The 24,761-nt window shown below is 39.2% G+C and overlaps 1 protein-coding gene and 1 pseudogene across 8 annotated transcripts in view; one reads left to right on the top strand and one right to left on the bottom strand.

Moving 5' to 3' along the window:
• RALGPS2 (Ral GEF with PH domain and SH3 binding motif 2) overlaps nt 1-24,761 on the top strand; it is a 185,788-nt gene that overhangs the window by 17,699 nt on the left and 143,328 nt on the right. For 2 of the 8 annotated variants that reach the window (XM_055366719.2, XM_063710588.1), the window contains exon 1: nt 21,670-21,814. The exons of 5 other annotated variants lie outside the window; for them this stretch is intronic. The gene's annotated coding sequence lies outside the window, so the exon portion shown is untranslated. Of the gene's footprint in view, nt 1-21,669; nt 21,815-24,761 lie in introns of those variants that run through there. One more of the 8 variants, XM_055366713.2, reaches the window with a different exon arrangement.
• LOC101132250 (tyrosine-protein phosphatase non-receptor type 2-like) lies at nt 3,700-4,919 on the bottom strand (annotated as a pseudogene).

The raw sequence follows: 24,761 nt of genomic DNA, 5'->3' as shown, positions 1-24,761 counted from the left end.
CAAGGAAGAGATCAAAAGGGAAATTATAAAGTCTTTTGAACTGAATCAAAATGAAAACAACATATCAGAATTTGTGGGGCTGGTTGTGGTGGCCCATGCCTGTAATCCCAACACTTTGGGAGTCTGAAGTGGGAGGATCACTTATGGCCAGGAGTTCAAGGCCAGCTTGGGCAACATAGCAAAACCCTGTCTTTACAAACATTTTTTAAAAAAAATTAGCCAGACATGGTGACACATCCCTATAGTCTTAGCTACTGGAAAGGAGAATCACTTGAGCCCAGGAATTTGAGGCCAGTGAGATATGATTATGCCACTGTAGATTGGGGCAACATGGGGCAACAGAGTGAGACCCTGTCTCTTAACAGAATAAATAAAGAAAAAAGAATTTGTGGGATACTATTGAAGTAGAACTCAGAAAGAATTTATAGCCCTGAATGCCTACATAAGAAAAGAAGAAAGATCTCAAATCATTCACTTCCATTTCTACCTTCAGGCATTAGAGGAAGAGCAGATTAAACTAAAGTAATTACAGGAAAGGGTATACTAAAGATCAGTGTGGATATTATTTTTAACTTTCTACTCATTAGAATCAATGAAAATGATTTTGATGTAAAACGAAAGCAATTACAGTAAAGGAAATGATAAAGGTCAGTGTGGAAATTGTTTTTAAACTTTCTACTAATTAGACAAAAATCAATGAAAATTGATTTTATTGATGTTGCCATGGAACTAATTTAAGTTAAAAAAATTGGTTCTGTGGCAACATCGATAAAATTGATAAAGCTCTAACTGTGCTGATTGAGATCAGGAAAGACAGAAGTGACATCATTACAGAGCCTACAGATATAAAAGGATAACAGGAATACTGTGAATAACTGTATGCCTATACATTTTAAAACAGAGATGAATTGGACAAATTTTTTGACAGACACATACTACCAAACTTCACTCAAGAAGAATATACAACCTGAAATAACCCTGTATCTGTTAAAGAAATTGAATTTGTGATTACAATATTTCCACACCAAAAAAAAAAACCCAAAATAAACTTCAGACCCAGATGACTTCACAAGTAAATTCTGTTAAATGTTTAAGGAAGAATTAAGACCAGTTCTATACAAACACTTCCAGAAAATTGTAGAGGAAGAAGTACTTCCTCACTTATTTTGTGAGCTCAGCATTACCTTCTTACTCAAACTAGACAGACATTGTGAGGTAAGAAGACTACACAGAAATAACTCACATGAGCATACATACAAAAGTTCTAACCATATTTTAGTAAATTGAATGTAACAGTTTATTAAAAAATACATCATAATTAACTGGGGTTTATTTCAGGAATGCAAAGTTGGTTTAACATTTAAAAAGCAATCGTTGTAATTCACTACATTAAGTAAAAAAAACTATATGATCATCTCAGAAAATTGGGGGCAGGGGAGGCAAGCATTTGATGATCTAACCTTCATTCTGGGTAGTCACTTTGAGAAAACTAGGATTAGAAAGGAAATTCTTCAGCTCAGTGAAGGATGTCTCTGAAAAAACTGTAGGTAGTATCATATTTAATGGTGAAAGACTGAATGCTTTTTCCCTAAGACCAGCAACAAAACAAAGATGACTACTCTCACCACTTCTGTTTCACAGTGTACTGGAGGTTCATTGCAGCCAATACAGTCAAGAAAAAGAAATAAGCTGGGTTTGGTGGCTCATGCCTGTAATGCCAGCACTTAGGGATGCTGGAGAGCAGGGGTGGATCACTTGAGGTCAGGAGCTCGAGACCAGCCTGGCCAACATGGTGAAACCCCGTCTCTACTAAAAATATAAAAAAAATTAGCGCGGCATGGTGGCAGCTGCCTGTAATTCCAGCTACTCAGGAGGCTGAGGCAGGAGGATCACTTGAAACTGGGAGGGCAGAGGGTGCAGTGAGCTGAGATCGCACCACTGTACTCCAGCCTGGGCGACAGAGCGAGACTCCATCTCAAAAAAAAAAAAAAAAAGGAAGAAAGGAAAAGGCATCCAGACTGGAAAGGAGGAAGTAAAGTATCTTCTTTGTAGTTGACATGATTGTCTGTAGAAAATCTGATGGAACTTGCAAAATTTCTGGGACTAAGTGAATTTAGTAAAGTTGTGGATTACAGAGTCAGTCTGTAAATATCAATTGCATTTATTTAGCAATGAGCAGTTGGAAATTGAAATGTAATAAAACCAGTACTATTGATAGTAGTATCAGATATGAAATACTGTTAACTCCACAGCATCATAGAAAGTAAGTAAAGAAGACTTAGATAGGTGGGGAGATACTCTTTGTTTATGGGTGAGAAGACTCATTGTTGCTAAGATGACAGTTATCCCTAAATTGATCAATGTGATTCCAGTCAAAATGCTAGCAGGCTTTCTTTTTTGGCGGTGGGGTGGGGGGATAGAAATTGGCAAGCTGATTCTAAAATTCATGTGGAAATGTAAAGGACATAGAATAGCCAAAACAGCTTTGTAAAAAGAAGAACAAAGTTGGAGGTCTAATGCTATCTGATACCACAATTTATTATAAATCTAAAGTAGTCAAAACAATGTTGTATTTGTATAAGGATGGCGAAATAGATCAATGGAATAGAACAGAGTCCAGAAGTAAGCCAGTACATAAATGGACAACTGAATTTTGACGAGGTGCAAAGGCAGTTCAGCAGAGAAAGGATAATCTATTCAACAAATAATGCTGGCACAAATTGGATATCCAAATGCAAACAAATGAACTTCAGTCTGTATCTTGCACTGTGTGGGAAAATGAGCTCAAAATGAATCAAAGACCTAAATGGTCAAGACTTAAATTACAAACTTTTGGCAAAATTAGGACAAAATCTTTATCTTGAGTCAAGCAAAATTATTTTTAGTTACAACACCAAAAGCATGATCCTTAAAATAGCACATTGATAAAATGATTTTTTATCAAATTGAAAACGTGCTCTTCAAAAGAGAATTCAATTCTTCTTCTTCTTCTTCTTTTTTTTTTTTTTTTGAGATTCATTGTGTCGCTCAGGCTGGAGGCAGTGGTGTGATCTTGGTTCACTGCAACTTTCACCTCCCAGGTTCAAGCAATTCTCCTGCCTCAGCCTCCCAAGTAGCTGGGACTACAGGCATGTGCCACCATACCTGGCTAATTTTTGTATTTTTAGTAGAGATGGGGTTTCACTATGTTGGCCAGGCTGGTCTCGACCTCCTGACCTCAGGTGATCCACCCACCTCAGACTCCCAAAGTGCTGGGATTACAGGTGTGAGCCACCGCACCCGGCCGAAGAGAGAATTCTTAAGAGAATGAAAAGACCAGCTGCAGGATGGCAGAAAATACTTGCAAATCAAATATGTGATTAAGGTCTTGTATATAGAATATATACTAATGAACTCTCAACACCAACAATCCAACTTTTTGAAATCTGCAAAATATTTGATAGATACCTCACCACAGAAGATACGCTAAGTATATGAAAAGATGTTTAGTCCTTATATATATTTTTTTATTTAACAAAAATATTTAATGCTGCCAAAAAGTATAAAAATACAGTAGGAATGGCAGTACAATACAAAGTAATCTCTCCTAATTTGTTTCTTGTACATCTTTCTACATTTCATACATGCATTATAAACACTTAACATCCAGTTAAAGGTTCTGCAAGGTCTTACGCTGGTGGATGCTCTTCATTCCCTGGATGTCAAGTTTACTTTGTAAACAAACAACTGTGAGGCAATCTAGAGGGTTAGCAAGCCTCACTTAAGTTTCCGGAGTGGGCTTCAGGTCTTGCTTTGCACATCAATGGTTCCAAATTTATAGCTGCAGAATATTCTCAAGTCATGAATATTAGGGGTCTGTCAATCTTGGCCTTTTTCTTTTTCGTTCATTCTCATTTAGCCTCTATTTCATCTGCTGCACCTTCTGAGCTGTGGTGGCCTTTCTGTCCTCTCACATACGTTTCCGTAGAACACTCTCATTGTTCTCCTCCATTGTATCTTGCATTTTAGAGGAAAGTCCTGTACGTCAGTCACCTGTCAGTTTTTCTTCTTCTAGACCTATTCTGTTCCTATTGTATTTTTCAGTCATTATTTTGTTTGGTGAGTGATCAAAAGCAGGAGGTAGTCTTCCTTAGAAAGTTCTTTCCATCGTTTCTGTATACTAGAATCTCCCTTTACACATTTTGCTCCTTCTATTATAGCCATGTATGAGAATCTCAGTTGATCTGCGGTCCGAGATAAGACCCATTCGGAATTTTCTTACGTTCAGTAACACTTGTTTAATGTTAATATCATCTCCTTTTTCCATCAAAACAAGACAAGTGTCTACCAGAGAGAAGGTGCTGGAGCGTCCAGTGCCTGCACTACGGTGGATCACCGCAGGTCCATGGTCAGGGTTCAAGGAGCCAGATTCTCTCACTTTAAACAAGAAATTGAGAAATGAAGCTGGTGATTGAGGGACTCCAAAATCTGGCCAAGTAGTATAATGAAAGTGAGATATTGTTCTGGTTTCACCACTATTGATATTTTCTAATTGTGGTAGATGTACTGTATAATACGACTTCACATCTTCTGACAAGAGCTTCACACTGAATCCTGTTTCTTTAAACAGCATCTCTTGGTCATCTGTTGGCCAGTACTGTGCACATTTAACTAATTCTTTCTCCGTAATGCGGTTCAGCATGACAGCTGCTTTGGTCTTCTGCTGCCAAACCATAAGCCAGAAATGGCAGCATGTGTTAGGAAGTGGACCCTGTGTTAAGATGTAACTCCTTTGTCCTCTTCTATGTCAACTAAGCTGGCATTAATATAATCATTCTCAGCATTTTGCAGTTTAACACAACTGTGATCATCAAGTACAGCAGCTGCCAGCGATGCTGAGCATCCAACTCCTTGAACTCCCACTTGATGGTGGTGGGCATGGCAGCAGGAGCGAGCTGGTGCGAGTAGAGCCTGTGCCAGCGGAGAGGCTCAGGCCCTGCACGATCCGTGGAGAGCATATATTACATTAATCATAATGTTAATAGTTACTAAATAAATGGGAATTAAAATCAGTGAACTAGCACTACCTATCTAAAAGACTGACCATACCAAGTGTTCGCAAAGATGTGAAAGACTAGAACTCTATACTTTGCTTTTAGGACTGTAAAACAGTACAACTACTTTAGGAGACAGTTTGGTTGTTTCTTAAAATGTTAACATACAGGCTGGGCACAGTGTCTCACTTCTGTAATCCCAGCACTTTGGGAGGCCGAGGCGGGTGGATCACTTGAGGTCGGGAGTTTGAGACCAGCCTGGCCAACATGGTGAAACCCTGTCTCTGCTAAAAATACAAAAATTAGCTGGGCATCTTGGCATATGCCTGTAATCCCAGCCACTCGGGAGGCTGAGGCAAGATGATCCCTTGAACCTGGGAGGTGGAGGTTGTGGTGAGCCAAGATTGTGCCACTGCACTCCAGCCTGGGCAACAGAGTGAGACTCCATCTCAAAAAAAAAAAAAAAAGAAGTTAACGTACACCTACCAGCAGCTCCACTCCTAGGTATCTAGTGAAAAGACTTGTGTACTAATGTTCACAGCAGCTTTATTTATGATAGTCACAAACTGGAAAAAATGGATAAACAAATTGTGATGCGACTATACTATTTAGCAATATAAAGGAATGAGCTATTTATTGATAGTCACAACAACAGGGATGAGGTCTCAAAATAATTATGCAGAGCAAAAGAAGGCAGGCACTGGCTGGGCACGGTGGCTCACGCCTGTAATCCCAGCACTTTGGGAGGCTGAGGCAGGTGGATCACCTGAGGTCAGGAGTTCGAGACCAGCCTGGCCAACATAGTGAAACCCCATCTCTACTAAAAATACAAAAATTAGCTGGCTGTGGTGGCGGGCACCTGTAATCCCAGCTACTCAGGAGGCTGAGGCAGCAGAATCGCTTGAACAGGAGGCGGAGGTTGCAGTGAGCCGAGATCGCGCCGCTGCATTCCAACCTGGGTGACAGAGTGAGACTCTGTCTCAAAAAAAGAAAAAAAAAAGAAGGCAGGCACTTTGGGGGTGGCTAAGTATGTTCCCTATCTTGATTTTTCATAGGTGTATACTATATATGTACTTTGAACATGTGTAATTTATTGTGTGTAACCTATATATAAAGGTTTTTTTGTTTGTTTGTTTTGTTTTTTAAACATTGAGGTGGACGGAGTCTTGCTGTGTTGCCTAGGCTAGTCTTGAACTCCTGGGCTCAAGCTGTCCTCTCACAGGTACACACCACCAACAACCCATTTAGTCTGTCACGTAATTAATAGACTAAAATTTGTCTTTTGTTTTTGGACCAAAGAAAGCTGTTTTTAAAATTTTTTTTTAATTCATGCAGGCTGGGTGTGGTGGCTCACGCCTATAATCCTAGCACTTTGGGAGGCCAAGGTGGATGAATCACCTGAGGTCCAGAGTTTGAGACCAGCCTGGCTAACATGATGAATCCTTGTCTTTACTAAAAATACAAAAATCAGCTGGCGTGGTGGTGAGTGCCTATAATCCCAGCTACTCGGGAGGCTGAGGCAGGAGAATCGCTTGAACCCAGGAGGCGGAGGTTGCAATGAGCCTGGTTTTTCAGCAGTTTACTAATAACACTTGGATCTTTAGCATTTTCTTCTTTTTCGTTTTAAAAGACAACCTTGAGGAGAGAGAAGGTAGATATGAATGGAAGAATAGGGGAAGGACAGTGATTTGGATTGGTTTGAAATGTTGGCCCCTAATATGTTGCTTTTGAGGAGTAGTATTTTTCTAAACGGAGTAATACTTGGGATTTTGTAAATTCAATTTGATGAGGATCTTAGAAGTAGCTTGCTGCTATTGCAGAGTTATCTACAGCTGCTCCAGAAGGCTAATGGCTACATGGCTGGATTTGATCCATGCACAGAGGTAGAGAGTGCCTTACTTTGCATATTACTCACATCTGTTGCACTAAAGCAGTGCTTTCTGGCTGGGTGCGGTGGCTCACGCTTGTAATTCCAGCACTTTGGAAGGCTGAGGCAAGCAGATTGCCTGAGCTCAGGAGTTCACGACCAGCCTGGACAGTGTGGGAAAACCCCATCTCTACAAAAACAACAACAACACACACACACAAATTAGCCAGGCATGGTGGCGCACACCTGTTGTCCCAGCTACTTGGAGGGCTGAGGTGGGAGGATCTCTGGAGCCTGGGAGGTTGAGGTTGCAGTGAGCCAGTATCACGCCACTGTTCGCCAGCCTTGGTGACAGAGTGAGACTCTGTCTCAAGAAAACAAACAAAAAAAATAGTACTTTCTGAAGTAGAATCTATCCATTTTTGTTCTAGGTGAGAGGTTGGCAAACCTTCTCTAAAGGCCCAAAAAGTAAATTAAAATCTACGCTTTGCAGGCCATGCAAGTCTCTGTTGCAGCTATTCAGTTCTGCTTTTGGAGTGTGAAAGCAGCCATAGACAACACATAAATGGATGAGTGGCTGTGTTCTGTTAAAATTTTATTTACAAAAATGGGGCTGGATTTAGCTTGTGGGCCAGTCTGCCAAACCCTGCTCTAGGCCACCAGTGTTTCCTCTTTGGGATATTTGATATTTTGTGCTTAATTTTTCAGTGGTGGCTCATTGCAAATAAAACAAAGTGGCACCCTATCACTTGCAGCTGCTGTGCTGTGTTTAATGGCTTTTACTGATGATGGTATGTAGTAAGTGAATGACGTGAACTTTAAGAAGTAGAATAAGGCAACCTTAGCTTTTTCCTCTCTCACAGTCTGCATGCAGCTGGTTGATGAATTCAGGCACTTTTACTTTGAAAAGTCTCTGGAATTAGGTTTTTTGATGTTCGTATTTATAATTTCTTGGCTGCAGTAGGATAATAACCTTCTTATTGCTCCTTCTGCATTTAAGGTTCTCAAATTCGTCAAATGTCCACATATGTTACCTAAGCTACCTTTCTAAAATAAAAGTATTGTGGTACACTTCTCTGTCTATAATTATACAGGGACTCCCAGTCACCCAGAACAGTGGTTCTTAACTGCTTTTTATTCCTGAGTGCCTTTGAAAATCACTAATAGCTATGGATCCAGGAAAATGAGTTTATTTTTGGGTGTGTTCATTGACACAGTATTCATACTTTGGGGGGAATTAGGCAATGTATGGCCCTAAAGTTTTATTCATGTCTCTTAGTTAGGAAATCTTGATTTACATTAAAGTACATTTATTTCCATGCTGTTGTAAGTGGTTCATGAGCTGGCTAGAGTCTTTGTAATTTATCTTCCATGTTCACACACACAGACAGACACCCCATGTCCCTCCCCCCCAAACCCTTATGCTTTTTTCTACAAAGAACCAACATTCCTCTGTTATGGCAATTTCTTCCATTCTTGTGGCTTTGCAAATAGCATTTCCTCGTGCCAGGATTGCCCTTACCATAAATTTCCCTTTCGTATGCCCATTTTCTACTTGTTAAGACTCATCTCAGATACCAGATTCTCTGTGAAGATATTCCTGACATCTCTTCCTTGGCAGACAGAAGTAAATACGAAGGAATTCTAGCAAATGAAACAAATAGGGACACCTTTTTTCAGAGTGGGGAGGAAGATGGAAGGAAGTTTTCTTGGAAAGCTTTATTTGCTCTTCTTGAGAGAGAACACTATTCCATAGCCTTCTGAACCTCTTTAAGCCTCCTTTTCTAGACTGGTTATCAATTTCTTAAATTGATTACATTATTGATAAATAATAATATTTATCTTAGAGGAGTATTAGAATAAATGAAGAACAGTGTTTCAATCTCTGTAACACCTCAATACTTAGACAGGAAATTCCCTTGTTCTGGTCGTTGGGTGGCCTCCGGAACTTATGCAGGAAGGAGTAAGTGTATCTTCAGAGACCTAGTACTCTCAGTTCTTAATAAAAATGTTCTGATGAAAAACTAGGTCATAAATTTACTAGAACATTTCTTGAAATCCTTCTGGTGAAATTAAAGTATGTGGGTAAGCTACAAGTCACTATGCAAATATTTATGTTATTATAGGTATTGTTACTTTTAAAAGACCAGAGGGATCTTTACTGTTAGAGCAAAAAACGTTTTTTTCCTAGTCGGTTGCTGATAGAATAGATTCCTGGCTTTCACAAATTTACACTTATAATTGTGGGTTCTCACTATTCTATCCCATGAATGACAGGGAGGATGCATGGCATATGACAATTTGTAATTTACTGAGCCCAGATTGGTCCTGGTCTGCTACCTAGTAGGTAAATCTCAGTTTGATTTGCTAATCTCTACTATTTGTGTAGTAATTTTTTTTTTTTTCTGAGACAGGGTGTCACTCTGTTGCCCAGGCTGGTGTGCAGTGGCACAGTCTTGGCCCACTGCAGCCTTGACCTCCCAAGCTGAAGCAATTCTCTCACCCCAGCCTTCCAAGTAGCTGGGACTATGGGACTATAGGCATGAACCACCATGCCCAGATAATTTTTATTTATTTTTTTGTAGAGATTGGTGGGGCGGGAGGGGGGGGGGTCTCACTTTGTTGCCTAGGCTGGTCTCAAACTCCTGGGCTCAAGTGGCCCTCCCATTTCCCTCTCCCAAAGTGCTGAGTTACAGGTGTGAGCCATGTTGCCTGGCCGTAGTAGCTTTTGTTGCCAGCACTATCTTCCTGCAGCTACTCCTACTGCTGGTGATCAAAGAGAAGCAAAAAGCAATAGCTATAGAAGGAAGAATTTAGAGTAAATTAAAGAGTAAAATGTAACATTTCGTGATGGCTTAAATTCATGGTGCATATGAGTCACCTTTACAGTTTATATAGTAATGTGAATAAGTATAAATTATTTCAATCTTCTTAGAATCATTAAAGGTCTGAAGGAGTTAAAAAATAGTTATACTTTAATGTTTTATATGCCATAGTAATATTCTCCAATTTGGAAATCTTTCAAGTTGCCTTGGAAAAAATACTTAATAAACTGATACCAAGGGTCTGTTGTAGGTGAAGTCATTGCTTAGGTATCCATTTGTTGAGACTTCTGAATTCAGTATGGTCTTTCTCTCTCTCTTTTTCTGTTTATGTATGTATCCTGAATGGAATTTGTAAGATACAATTTAATAGTTCATTAATATGGACTCTGCCTTTTCATTGTGCACAGTCCAGGCTTTTCTATTATTGTGACAAACATTGCCCTTTATTTCTTCAGACTCAGTTCCTGATGCTTCCCACCTCTGTTTACATTTGCCCTCTGTACTGTACTTGAACTACTGGCAGTCCGCTGAATACGAGAAAGGATTTCACTGTTCCTTTGTACATACTGTTTCCTTTGTAATCTTATTCAACTAAAGAACTTTTATTAGAAATGAAAAAGGAGAGAAACTAGTTATTTTATCCCTGGCCACTCACACATTTCCACAGCATTTAAACATTCAAGAAGGGCTGATGGAAAGTGCTGAGGATTAGCAAACAGAAGACTTGAATTGGTCTACCTGTGCCATATTGGTTATGTGGACTTGGCAAGATCACATGACCTTGGCATTGGATCGATGTTGTCTTATGTAAAATCAGGATTGGAACAAAGCAGTGGGTTAGCAAATTTGTCCCTTTTTTTCTGCCTTCGTATTCTTTCATTCTTACACATTTGAAAGATACAACACTTTCTCATCACTTTACAATGAATTCCTATAGCCATGATTCTCTATGGTATTCGGGGGTGGGACGTGGGCCCTGAGACGAGTCAAATATTAAAATTAGAGAAGACCTGGGGGTTTGAAATGCACCCTAAGTTGAGATCTCTAAAATATCTTCCATCTCCTAAATAATATTCATCTGTATTATTAGCACGAGGCAAAAATTTATGGATATATGAGCTTAGGTCCAAAAAGCTGTTCCTCAGCTCATTTTGTCTCAAGTCCAGATTGATGCTAAACAAGTGATCACTAACGCCATCTGTTGGTGGTAACAGTTGTACTTTTTCTTTTAAAATTTATGTTGTAGCATAATGTTCACCGTAATACTCAAAAACAAAAATGTTTGAGACCAAGCGTCTCTGTCTTATTATGGAATCGAGTTAGAGATACTTATGTACCAAGTGCTTTAAGCAGGAAGAAAAAACCGTAAAATGCTTCAGTTATAACAGTACCTGCATTAGAGTTGTACTGTGTATTGGATGTATGGCTTTGTTGGTTTCTATGAAAATTTGCAGGTTGAAGGTTTTTTTTTTTTTTGAGATGGAGTCTCACTCTGTCGCCCAGGCTGGAGTGTGATGGCGCAGTCTTGACTCACTGCAAGCTCCACCTCCTGGGTTCACGCCATTCTCCTGCCTCAGCCTCCTGAGTAGTTGGGACTACAGGCGCCCGCCACCACGCCCGGCTAATTTTTAATAGAGACGGGGTTTCACTGTGTTAGCCAGTATGGTCTTGATATCCTGACCTCGTGATCCGCCCGCCTCAGCCTCCGAAAGTGCTGGGATTACAGGTGTGAGCCACCGTGCCCCAGCCTGCAGGTTGAAGGTTTTTAAGTTGAGGAGCTTCTGTATAATTTGGGAGAATTTACAGTGTATTAGGGTTCTCCAGAGAAACAGAATGAATAGGATGTGTATATATATTTTATTATATATATAATCCTTATATAATTACATACACTATATAATTTCTTATATAGTATATATTACAAGGAATTGGGTCACATGATCCTAGAAGCTGAGAAGTCCCAAGATATGCCATTGGTAAGCTGGATACCCAGAACAGTTAATATGTAATTCCTGACTGAGTGTGAAGGCCTGAAAAGCAGGAGAGCCGGTGGTATAAGTTCTAGTCCAAAAGCCAGCAGGTTCTAGACCTGAGAAGAGTTTTGTTGTTTCAGTCTTGAGTCCAAAGGGAGGAAAACACCAATGTTCAGTTAAAGCACTCAGGCAGGCAGAGTTCCCTCTTACAGCCTTTTTGTTCTATTCATACCCTCAACAGATGAGGTCTGCCACATTGGGTGGGCAATCTGCCTTACTCAGTCTACTAATCCAGGTTTTTATCTCATCCAGAAATACCCTCAAAGACACACCCAGAATAGTGTTTGACCAAATGTCTGGGCATCCTGTGGTTCAGTCAAGTTGACATATAAAATTATTTAAAATAGAGAACTCCTATATACCTTCTACTAAATTTACCAGTTTTTGTTAGTTTGTTTGATTGTTTTGAGACGAAGTCTCACTCTGTTGCCCAGGCTGGAGTGCAGTGGTGCAATCTCAGTTCACTGCAACTTCTGCCTCCCAGATTCAAGTGATTATCCTGCCTCAGCCTCCCGAGTAGCTGGAACTACAGGCATATGCCACCATGCCTGGCTGATTTTTGTGTTTTTAGTAGAGACAGGGTTTCACCATGTTGGCCAGGCTGGTCTTGAACTCCTGACCTCAGGTGATGTGCCTGTCTTGGCCTCCTGAAGTGCTGAGATTACAGGCATGAGCCAAAGTGCCCGGCCAGTTCACCAGTTTTTAACATTTTGTCACATTTCCTTTTTTCTTTTTATTTTTTTCCAATGCATGTGTGATTTTTTTTCTTTTATAATTTCAGTTTTTATTTTAGATTCATGGGGTACATGTGTAGTAGATTTGTTACCTGGGTATGTTGTGTTATGCTGAGGTTTGGGGTATGATTGATCCCGTCACCTTGGTAGTGAGCATGGTACCCAGTAGTTAGTTTTTCAACCGTTCCCCCTTTCCCTGACTCCTCCTTCTGGTGGTGCCCAGTATCATTGCCATCTTTATGTCCACAAATACCCATTGATTAGCTCCCACTTATAAGTGAGAACATGGCAGTATTTGGTTTTCTGTTCCTGTGTTAATTTGCTTAGGATAATGTCCTCTAGCTGCATCCATGTTGCTGCAAAGGACATGATTTCATTCTTTTTTTATGGCTGCGTAATATTCCATGGTGTACATGGAACACATTTTCTTTATCCAGTCCACCATTGTTGGGTACCTAGGTTGATTTTATGTCTTTGCTATTGTGAATAGTGCTGTGATGAACATATGAGTGCGTGTGTCTTTTGGTAAGAACAATTTATTTTCTTTTGAAAGTTTACCCAGTAATGGGTTGCTGTGTCAAATGGTAGTTCTATTTTAAGTTATATGAGAAATTTCCAAACTGCTTTCCATAGTGGCTGTACTATTTACATCCCCACCAACAGTGTGTAAGCCTTCCCTTTTCTTCATAGCCTCCAACATCTCTTATTTCTTGACTTTTTAATAATACCCATTCTCACTGGTGTGAGATGATATCTGATTGTGGTTTTGATTTGCATTTCCCTAATGATTAGCGATGTTGAACGTTTTTATATGTTTCTTGGCCACTTGTATGTCTTCTTTTGGGAAGTGTCTGTTTGTATCTTTTGTCCTTTGTTTTTGCTTGTTCAATTGTTTACATTCCTTATAAATTTTGGACCTTTGTCAGATGCGTAGTTGGTCAGTATTTTCTCCCATTCTATAGGTTGTCTGTTGACCCTGTTGATTGTTTTCTTGTGGAAGAGCTCTTTAATTAGGTCCCACTTGTCAATTTTTGTTTTTGTTACATTTGCTTTTGAGGACTTAGTCATAAGTTATTTCCCAAGGCACATGTCCAGAATGGTGTTTCCTAGGTTTTTTTCTAGGGTTCTTATAATTTTAGGTTTTACATTTAAATCTTTAATCCATCTTGTTAATTTTTGTATATGGTAAAAGGTAGGGGTATAATTTCATTGTTCTGCATATGGCTAGCCAGCTATCCCAGCACTATTTATTAAATAGGAAGACTTTTCCCATTGCTCATTTTTGTTAACTTTATACAAGATCAGATGGCTGTAGCTGTTGGCTTTATTTCTGGGTTCTCCATTCTGTTCCATTGGTCTGTATGTCTGTTTTGTACTAGTACCATGCTGTTTTGGTTACTTACTGTAGCCTTATGGTATAGTTTGAACTCAGGTAGTGTGATGCATCACACTTTGTTCTTTTTGCTTAGGATTGCCTTGGCTACTCAGGTTCTTTTTTGGTTCCATATGAATTTTAGAGTAGTTTTTTTCTGGTTCTGTGAAAAATGTTTGTAGCTTTATAGGAATAGTATTGAATCTGCAGATTGCTTTGAGCAATATGGCCATTTTAATTTGGCCATATAGTTTACTTACCACAGGCTATTTGGCCTATAGTTTACTTGTTTTGTTGTGTTTTTGCCGGGTTTTGGTATCAAGGTGATGCTGGCTTCATAGAATGAGTTTAGGGAGGAGTCCCTCCTCCTTAATTTTTTTGATTCTTTCAAACCAGCAGCATGGAATGCTTACCCATTTGTTTGCGTCATATGTGATTTCTTTCAGCAGTGTTTTGTAGTTTTTGTAGAGATCTTTCACCTCCTTGGTATTTGTTTGTTTGTTTCTGTGTATTCCTAGGTATTTTGTTGTTGTTGATTCTATTGTAAATGGAATTGTGTTCTTGATTTGGCTCTCAGCTTGAACGTTATTGTTGTATGGAAATGCTACTGATTTTTGTACATTGACTTTGTATCTTGAAACTTTACTGAGTCATTTATCGGTTGTAGGAGCTCGTTTGCGGTCTTTAGGGTTTTCTAGGTATAGAATCACATAGTCAGTGAAGAGAGCTAGTTGGACTTCTATTTTTCCTATTTGGATGCCTTTTATTTCTTTCTCTTGTGCAGTTGTTCTGACAAGGACTTCCAGTACTATGTTAAGTGAAAGTGGGCATCCTTGTCTTGTTCCAGCTCTCAAGGGGAATACTTTTAGCTTTTGCCTGTTCAGTATGATTGGCTGTGGGTTTGTCATAGATGGCTCTTATTATTTTGAGGTATGTTCCTTTGATGCCTAGTTTTTTTGAGGGTTTTTATCATAAGGGATGTTGGATTTTATCAAAAGCTTATTCTGTATCTATTGAGATGATCATAGGGTTTTTATTTTTAATTCTGTTTATGTGGTGAATTACATTTATTGATTTGTGTGTGTTGAACCAACCTTGCATCACAAGAGTGAAGCTTGCTTAATCATGGTGAATTAACTTTTTGGTGTGCTGCTGGATTCGGCTTGCTAGTCGTGTGTTGAAGATTTTTACGTTTATGTTCATCAGGGATACTGGCCTGCAGTTTACTTGTTTTGTTGTGTTTTTGCCAGGTTTTGGTATCAAGGTGATGCTGGCTTCATAGAATGAGTTAGGGAGGAGTCCCCCCTCCTTGATTTTTTGGAGTAGGTTCAGGAAGACTGTTACCAGTTTTTCTTTGTGTGTCTGGTAGAATTTGTGAATCCATCTGGTCTAGGGCCTTTTTCGGTTGGTAGGTATTTTATTACTTATTCGATTTTGGAATTTGATATTGGTGTGTTTAGGGTTTCAGTTTCTTTCTAATTCAATCTGGGGGGGTTGTGATTTTTCAGGAATTTATCCATTTTCTCTAGATTTTTTAGTTTGTGTGTGTACAGGTGTTCATAATAGTCTTTGAGGATCTTTTGTATTTCTGTGGAATTGGTTGTAATGTCACTTTTGTCAATTCTGATTGCTTATTTGGATCTCCTTTCTTCTTAGTTTGTCTATCTGGTGGTCTGTCAATCTCATATAACCTTTCAAAGAACCAACTTTTGGTTTCATTGATTCTTTTAATTTTTAATTCTTGGGGGTATATAGTAGGTGTATGTATTTAGGTGGTACATGAGATACTTTGATAGAGGCATACAGTGCGTAATAATCATCTCGTGGTAAATGGGTTATTCATCCCCTCAAGCATTTATCCTTTGTTACAAGCAATCCAATTATACTCTTTTAGTTATTTTAAAATGTACAATTAAATTATTATTGACTATAGTCACCCTGTAGTGCTATCAAATACTAGGTCTTATTCTTTCTAACTGCTTTTTATACCCATTATCTGTCACTTCCTACCCCCCCGCCCTCATCCCCTCCACTGCCCTTCTCAGCCTCTGGTAACCATCCTTCTCTCTGTCTCCGTGAGTTCAATTGTTTTGATTTTTAGCTCTCACAAATAAGTGAGAACATACAATGTTTATCTTTCTGTGTCTGGCTTATTTCACTTAACATGACCTCCAGTTCCATCCGTGTTGTTGTAAATGACAGGATCTCAATCTTTTTATGGCTGAATAGTACTCCATTATGTATATGTATAATATTTTCTTTATCCATACGTTCATCTGTTGATGGACACTTACGGTGATGTTGAGAACTTTTTCATATGCCTCTTTACCAGTTATATGTTTTCTTTGGAGAAATGTCTAGTCAGATCTTTTGCCCATTTAAAAAATCAGATTATTAGATTTTTTTTCCTGTAGAGTTGTTTGAGCTCCTTATATGTTCTGGTTATTAATCCCTTCTCAGATGGGTAGGCTGCAAATATTTTCTTCCGTTCTGTAAGTCATCTCTTTGTTGATTGTTTCCTTTGTTGTGCAAAAGCTTTTTAACTTGATGTGATCCTATTTGTCCATTTTTGCTTTGGTTGCCTGTGCTTATGGGGTGTTATTCAATAGATTTTCTCCCAGACCAATGCTCTGGAGGGTTTTCCAAGTGTTTTCTTGTAGTAGTTTCATTGTTTCAGGTCTTCGATTTAAGTCTGTAATCCATTTTGGTTTGATTTTTGTATAAGGTGAGAGTTAGGGGTCTAGTTCCATTCTTCTGTACATGGATATCTAGTTTTCCCAGCCCTGTTTATTGAAGAGACTGTGCTTCTCCCATTGCCAATGAATGTTCTTGGCACCTTTGTTGAAAATGAGTTTACTGTAGGTGTGTGGATTTGTTTCTGGATTCTCTGTTCTGTTCAACTGGTCTATTTCTATGTTTTTATGCCAGTACATGCTGTTTTGGTTACTGTAACTCTATAGTATAATTTGAAGTCAAGTAATAGGATTCCTCAGTTTTGTTCTTTTTTTTTTTTTTTTTGCCCAAGATTGCTTTAGCTATTCTGTGTCTTCTGTGGTTCCATATAAATTTTAGGATTGTTTTTTCTATTTCCATGAAGAATATTATTGGTATGTTGATAGGGATTGCATTGCTTTGAATCTGTAGATTAGTTAGTGCGGACAAGTTAAAAATATTGATTCTTTGAGTCCGTTAATATGCAATATCCATTTTTTTTTGCATCCTCCTCAATTTCTTTCATCAGTGTTTTATAATTTCATTGTAGACATCTTTTACTTTTTTGGTTAAGTTACTTCCTATGTATTTAATTTTTTTGTGGTTCTTGTAAATGGGATTACTTTTTAAAATTGCTTTTTCAGATTGTTCACTGTTAGCATACAGAAATGCTACTGATTTTTGTATGTTCATTTTATACCCTGCAACTTTACTGAATGTTTATCAGTCCTAATAGTTTTTTGGTGGAGTCTTTAGGTTTTTCCAAAAATAAGATAATATTGTCTGTAAACAAGGATAGTTTTCCTTCTTCCTTTCCAGTTTGAATGTCTTTTATTTCTTTTGTCTGATTGCCCTAGCTAGGAATTTCCAGTACTGTGTTGAATAACAGTGGTGATAGTGGGCATCCTTGTCATGTTCCAGATCATATTGTATGGTTGATGGGTGGAGTATTCTGTAGGTGTCTATTAGGTCCAGTTGGTCTGTGTCAAATTTAAGTCCAGAATTTGTTAGGTTTTTGCCTCAATGATCTAACGTTGTCATGGGGATGTTGAAGTTTCCCACTACTACTTGTGTGGCTAAGTCTTTCCTTAGGTTTAAAGGTACTTGTTTTATAAATCTGGGTGCTCTAATTTTGAGTGTGTATATATTTAGGATAGTTAAGTCTTGTTGAATTGAATGTTTTATCACTCTGTAATGCCCTTGTCTTTTTTTACTGTTGTTGGTTTAAAGTCTGTTTTCTGTGATATAAGAATAGCAACACCTGCTCTTTTTTGTGTTCCCTTTGCATGATCTTTCTCCAGCTCTTTACTTTGAGCCTATGGGTGTCATTAGATGTGAGATGGGTCTCTTGAAGACAGCAGATGGATGGGTCTTGTTTTTCTTATCCAGTGTGCCACTCTGTGTCTTGAGAACTCTGCTGTTAGACTTATGTGGTTCCCTTTATACATGATCTGACCTTTTTCTCTATTTGTCTTTAAGATTATTTCCTTAGCATTGACCTTCAGCAGTCTGGTGATGATACGCCTTGGTGATGTTCATTTTGCATAGTGTCTCACAGGTGCTCTGAATTTCTTATACCTGGATATCTATCTCTTTAGCAAGATTAGGGAAATTTTCCTGAATTATTTTCTCAAATATATTTTCCAGGTGGCTTTCTTCTTCTCGGTCTCTTTCAGGAGTGCCAATAATTTGTAGATTTGGTCAGTTTACATAATCCCATATTTCTCAAAGACTTTATTCTTTTTTTTTTTTTTTTTTGAGAGTCTTGCTGTGTCACCCAGGCTGGAGTGCAATGGCACAATCTTGGCTCACCGCAACCTTCGCCTCCCAGGTTCAAGGGGTTCTTGTGGCTCAGCCTCCCAGGTAGCTGACATTACAGGTATGTGCCACCATGCCTGGCTAATTTTTGTGTTTTTAGTAGAGGCAGGGTTTCGGCCACGTTTGCCAGGCTGGTCTCGATCTTCTGGCCTCAAGTGATCTGCCCACCTTGGCCTCCCAAAGTGCTGGGATTACAAACATGAGCCAGCACACCTGGCCTGACTTTGTTCGTTTTAAAAAATTCTTTTTGCTGTCCCAGCTATTCGGGAGGCTGAGGCAGGAGAATGGCGTGAACCCAGGAGGCAGAGCTTGCAGTGAGCGGAGATTGAGCCACTGCATTCCAGCCTGGGCGACTTGAGTGAGACTCTGTCTCAAAAAAAAAAAAAAAAATTCTTTTTGCTTTATTTTTGCGTGACTGGGTTTGTTTGAGAGTCTCGTCTCTAAGCTTTGAAATTCTTTCTTCTGTTTGGTTCAGTTTATTGATAAAGCTTTCAATTGTTTTTATTTGTTTGTTTGTTTGTTTGTTTGTTTTTTAGGCAGAGTCTCGCTCTTTTGCCTGGGCTGGAGTGTAATGGTGTAATCTCGGCTCACTGCAACCTCCGCCTTCCAGGTTCAAGTGATTCTCCTGCCTCAGCCTCCCAAGTAGCTGAGATTACAGGCACACACCATCACGCCTGGCTAATTTTTGTGTTTTTAGTAGAGACGGGGTCTCAACATGTTGGCCAGGCAGGTCTCAAACTCCTGACCTCAAATGATCCACCCGCCTTCACCTCCTGTTTTTAAATTTAAGTTCTTTAGTTCCAGAAGCTCTGAATGATTTTTAAATTTTGTTTTATTTTAGGGTCCGGAGTATTTGTTATGTAGGTCAATTGTGCTTTGAGGGGTTTGATGTACAGATTTGTTTCATTGCCCAGGTAATAAGCATAGTACCCAGTAGGTAGTTTCTCAATCCTCACTCTTCTTCCACCCTCCACCCTCAAGTAGGCCCTGGTGTCAGTTGTTCCTCTCTTTGTGCCCACTGTACTCAGTGTTTAACTCCCATTTATTAGTGAAGAACATGCAATATTTTGTTTTCTGTTCATGTGTTCGCTTAGGATAATGGCCTCCAGCTCCATCCATGTTGCTGTAAAGGACATGATGTCACTCTTTTTTATGACTGTGTAGTATTCCGTGATGTGTATATGCCATATTTTCTTTATTCAGTCTACCGTTAATGGGCATTTAGGTTGATTCCATGTCTTTGCAATTGCGAGTAGTGCTGCAGTGAACATACACGTGCATATGTCTTTGTGTTGGAACAATTTATATTCTTTTGGGTATATACTAAATAGTGGGATTGTGGGTTGAATGGTAGTTCTGCTTTGGGATCTCTGAGAAATTGCCAAGCTGCTTTCCACAGTGGCTGAACGAATTTACATTCCCACCAGCAGCGCATAAACATTTTCAGTTTTCTGCAGCCTTGCCAGCATCTGTTATTTCTTGACTTTTTAATAATAGCCATTCTGACTGGTATGAGATGGTATCTCATTATGGTTTTGATTTGCACTTCTCTAATGATAGTAATGTTGAGCATTTTTTCATATGCTTATTGCCCATATTTAGGTCTTTTGAGAAGTATCTGTTCATGTCCTTTGCCCACTTTTTAGTGGGGTTGTTTTTTGCTTGTAAATTTGTTTAAGTTCCTTATAGATCCTGGATATTAGATATTTTTCAGTTGTGTAGTTTGAAAATATTTTCTTCCATTCTCTAGGGTATCTGATTACTCTGATAGTTTCTTTTGCTGTGCAGAAGCTCCTTAGTTTAATTGGGTCTCATTTGTCAGTTTTTGTTGCAGTTGCTTTCGGAGTCTTTGTTATGATATCTTTGCCAGGGCCTATGTCCAGAATGGTATTTCCTAGGTTATCATTCCAGGGTTTTTATAGTTTTAAGTTTTACCTTTAAGTCTTTACTCCATCTTGAGTTGATTTTTGTATTTGTGTATGGTACAAGGAAGGGGTCCAGTTTCAGTCTTTTGCATATGGTTATCCACTTATCCCAGCACCATTTATTGAATAGGGAGTCTTTTCCCCATTGCTTGTTTTTGTCAGCTTTGTGAAAGATCAGATTGTAGGTGTATGGCCTTATTTTTGTGCTCTCTATTCTGTTCCATTGGTTTGTGTGCCTGTTTTTGTAGAAGTGTCATGCTGTTTTGGTTACTGTAGCCTTGTGGTATAGTTTGAAGTTGGGTAATGTGGTGCTTCCTGCTTTGTTCTTTTTGCTTAGGCTTGCATTCACTATTCGGGCTCTTTTGAGGTTCCACATGAATTTTAAAACAGTTTTTTCTAATCCTGTGAAGAATGTCATTGGTAGTTTGATAGGAATACCATTGAATCTTTAGATTGCTTTGGGCAGCATGGCCATTGGCCAACAATATTGAGTCTTCCTAGCCATGAACATGGAATGCTTTTCCATTTGTTTGTGTCCTCTCTGTTTCTTTGAGCAGTGTTTTATAATCTTCATTGTAAGGATAGTAAACCTCTCTAGTTAGCTATATTCCTAGGTTTTTAATTCTTTTTGCGGCTATGGTGAATGGGATTACATTTTTGCTTTGGCTCTCAGTTTGGATGTTGGTGTATAGGAGTGCTACTGATTTTTGTACCTTTGTACTTTCTTCTCATTAGTTTCAAAGAATTTCTTGATTTCTGCCTTAATTTCATTATTTACCCAGAAATCATTCCAGAACAGATTGCTTAATTTTCATGTAATTATACAGTTTTGACTGAGTTTCTTTAGTATTGATTTCTATTTTTACTACACTGTGGTATGAGAGTGTGCTTTGTATGATTTTGTTTTTTTTTTTTAATTTAATGAGGATTGTTTTATGTCCGATTGTGGGTAGATTTTAAAGTATGTGCCTTGTTCAGATGAGAAGAATGTATATTCTCTTGTCTGTGTGGAGTGTTCTGTAAATGTCTGTTAGGTCTATTTGATCAAGTGTTGAGTTCAGGTCCTGAATGATCTGCCTGTTGTCAGTGAGGTGTTGAAATCTCCCACTATTATTGTGTGTTTGTCTGTGTCTCTTCATAGGTCTCTAAGAACTTGCTTTATGGATCTGGCTGCTCCTGTTTTGGGTGTGTATATTTAGAATAGTTAGGTCTTGTTGAACTGAGCCCTTTACCATTATGTAATGCCCTTTATTTATTTATTTATTTTAATCTTTGTTTAAAGTCTGTTTTGTCTGAAATTAGAGTAGCAACCTCTGCTTTTTTCTATTTTCCATTTGCTTGGTAGATTTTTCTCCATCCTTTTACGTGGAGCTTGTGGGTGCCATTGCATTTGAGATGGGTCTCTTGAAGACAGCATACAATTGGGTCTTGCTTCTTTATCCAGTTTGCCACTCTGTGCCTTTTAATTGGAGCATTTAGTCCATTTACATTCAAGGTAAGTATTGCGATGTATGGATTATTTCCTTTTGTCATGTTGCTAGCTGGTTATCATGCAGACTTGTGTGGTGCCTTTATAGTGTTACTAGCCTGTGTACTTAAGTGTATTTTTATAGTGGCCAGTAACTGTCTTTCCTTTCCATGTTTAGCACTCCCTTCAGGACTTTTTGTAAGGCAGATCTGGTGTAATGAAATCCCTTAGCATTTGCTTTTCTGAAACAGGTAGTATTTCTTCTTCACTTATGAAGCTTAGTTTGGCTAGATATGAAGTTCTTGGTTGGAAATTTTTTTCTTTAAGAATGCTGAATATAGGCTGATATGGTTTGGCTCTGTGTCCCCACCCAAATTTCATGTTGAATTGTAATCCCCAGTGTTGGGGGTGGGGCCTAGTGGGAGGTGATTGGATCATGGGGGTGGTTTCTAATGGTTTAGCACCATCCTGCTAGTGCTGTCTCATGATAGAGTTCTCACGAGATCTGGTTGTTTGACAGTGTGTGAAACAACCAGATCCCCACTTTGTGCTCTCTCTCTCCTGCTGGCCATGTGAAGATATGCTTGCTTCCCCTTTGCCTTCTGCCATGATTGTAAGTGTCCTGAGGCCTCCCCAGAAGCAGAAGCTTGTGCAGCCTGTAGAACCAGAGCCGATTAAACCACTTTTCTTTATAAATTACCCAGTCTCAGGTATGTCTTTTTTTTTTGCCATCTCACTGTCCGGGAGAAAGTGCAGCTGTAGCAGCTCTCCCCACACATCCAAGGCCTTCAATGGGGGAAAGCACAGTTCCAACACCCCAGTTAGCTTCAGGGATTAGGAGCAACAATGTTCTATTCCTTGGCCTGGGTTGCTCAGATGCCGAGGGAAAAAGTGTCACAGAGAGAGGCTCTCTGCCTTTCTTGCATACTGGGGCCTCACTCACTTTTATCAGCCTGTGTTCTCCTTCCCAGGCTCTGGGTGTCGTTTATGATTCCACTGGGTTTCTGTTTTCCTTCCTGAATTAAAGCTTACAGAGTCGATTGCTTTTTTTTTTTGAGACAAGGTCTCACTCTCTTGCCTAGGCTGGAGTGCTGTGGCATGATCACGGCTCACTGCAGCCTCAGCCTCCCAGGCTCATGTGATTCTCCTGCTTCAGTGTCCTAAGTAGCTAGGACTACAGGTGCACACCACCATGCCTGGCTGATTTTTTGTTTTTTGTTTTTAGAGATAGGATTTTACCATGTCACCCAGGCTGGTCTTGAACTCCTAAGCAGAAGTGAAGCAATCCACCCACCTCGGCCTCCCCAAGTGCTGAAATTACAGGCTTGAGCCACCATGCCCAGCCCACAGTTGATCTTTATGCACTATCTTGATATTTCCAAGTGGCTGATGCATGCTAAAAGCCTCTAATCAACCATGTTGGGGGGAAAAAGATGCCACATTGTCTTTATCATTCACTTTATTTTCTCTGTCACACATATACATACTGTTTTCCTGAAATATTTAAGATTAGTTTGCATACTTCATACTTTTTTTTTTTTTTCCTGAGACAGTCTTGCTCTCTCGCCCAGGCTGGAGTGCAGTGGTGCAATCTTGGCTTACTGCATCCTTAGCCTCCCGAGTAGCTGGTACAATAGGCACCCACCACCAGGCCTGGCAAATTTTTGTATTTTTAGTAGAGACAGGGTTTCACCATGTTGGCCAGGCTGGTCTCGAACTCTTAATCTCAGGTGATCCACCCACTTCAGCCTCCCAAAGTGCTGGAATTACAGGCGTGAGCCACCGCGCCTGGCCACCCTTTTACCTCTTAGTACTTCTGTGTTTCTTAAAAACAAAGTTCTTTTATGTTGTTGTTGTTGTTGTTTTTTGAGACGGAGTTTTGCTCTTGTTGCCCAGGCTGGAGTGCAGTGGCACTATCTCGGTTCACTGCAACCTCCCCCTCGCGGAATCAAGCTATTTTCCTGCCTCAGCCTCTCTAGTAGCTGGGATTACAGGCTCCGGCCACCACCCCAGCTAAATTTTGTATTTTTAGTGGAGATGGGGTTTCACCATGTTGGCCACGCTGGTCTCGAACTCCTGATCTCAGGTGATCCACCTGCCTCGGCCTCCCAAAGTGCTGGGATTACAGGCGTGAGCCACCGCACCCAGCCTTCTTTATGTATTAATAACTACAGGAAATTGTCACATTTAGGAAATTGATACGGTAATCTACAGTCTATATTCCAATTTTGTGAATTACCATTAATATCTCTTAAAGCATTTACTACCATCCAGTACAGGACCTTTAGTTGCCATATCTCTTGCGTTTCCTTTAAATTGTAATAGTTCTTCAGCCTTTGTCATAACATTGGCATTTTTTGAAGAATATATGTATTGAATGTTTCTCAGATTAGACTTGTCCATGTCCTTGAGATTAGATTTCAGTTATGGGTTCCCAGCTCAACTTCTTGTCAGTAATGTTGTGTCCTTCCCGGAGTATCATCACATGCAGAGGCACATGATGTCTCTCTTTTCCCCATTGGTGGTAATAATTTTGATGTACTCAGTTAAGGGATTGTCCAGTTCTTCACACAGTATAGTTACTTTTTTTTTTTCTTGTAACTAGTAAGCAGTCTGTGAGGAAAAACTGTTTTTGTTTTTTTACTTTTTTCTAATTAATGCCTTTGTAGGAAATTTAAAAATATACAGGTAAGCTAAAGTTAGGGAAAAATTGTCATAAACCTAGCAATAACCACATTTTAGTGTATGTTGGTGCATCTCTCTTCTTTATGTTATAATAATGATTACCAAAAAGGACTATACCTTAAATACTGTTTGGTAAATTGCTTCATTCACTTAGCAGTATATTATAAATATTTTTTTCATGTGTCATTAAGTATTACAGTATTTTAATGGCTGCATAGTTTTCCATTGTGTAGCAGTCACTTGCCTATAGATTATTCTGTGATGTTCAGTTTAGCCTCACGTTCCAGGT

This window comes from Gorilla gorilla, chromosome 1 (genome assembly GCF_029281585.2).
Source record: "Gorilla gorilla gorilla isolate KB3781 chromosome 1, NHGRI_mGorGor1-v2.1_pri, whole genome shotgun sequence".
NCBI classification, from domain to species: Eukaryota; Metazoa; Chordata; class Mammalia; order Primates; family Hominidae; genus Gorilla; species Gorilla gorilla.
Note: the sequence above shows the minus strand (reverse complement) of the source record. Positions and strands in the feature narration are given on the sequence as shown.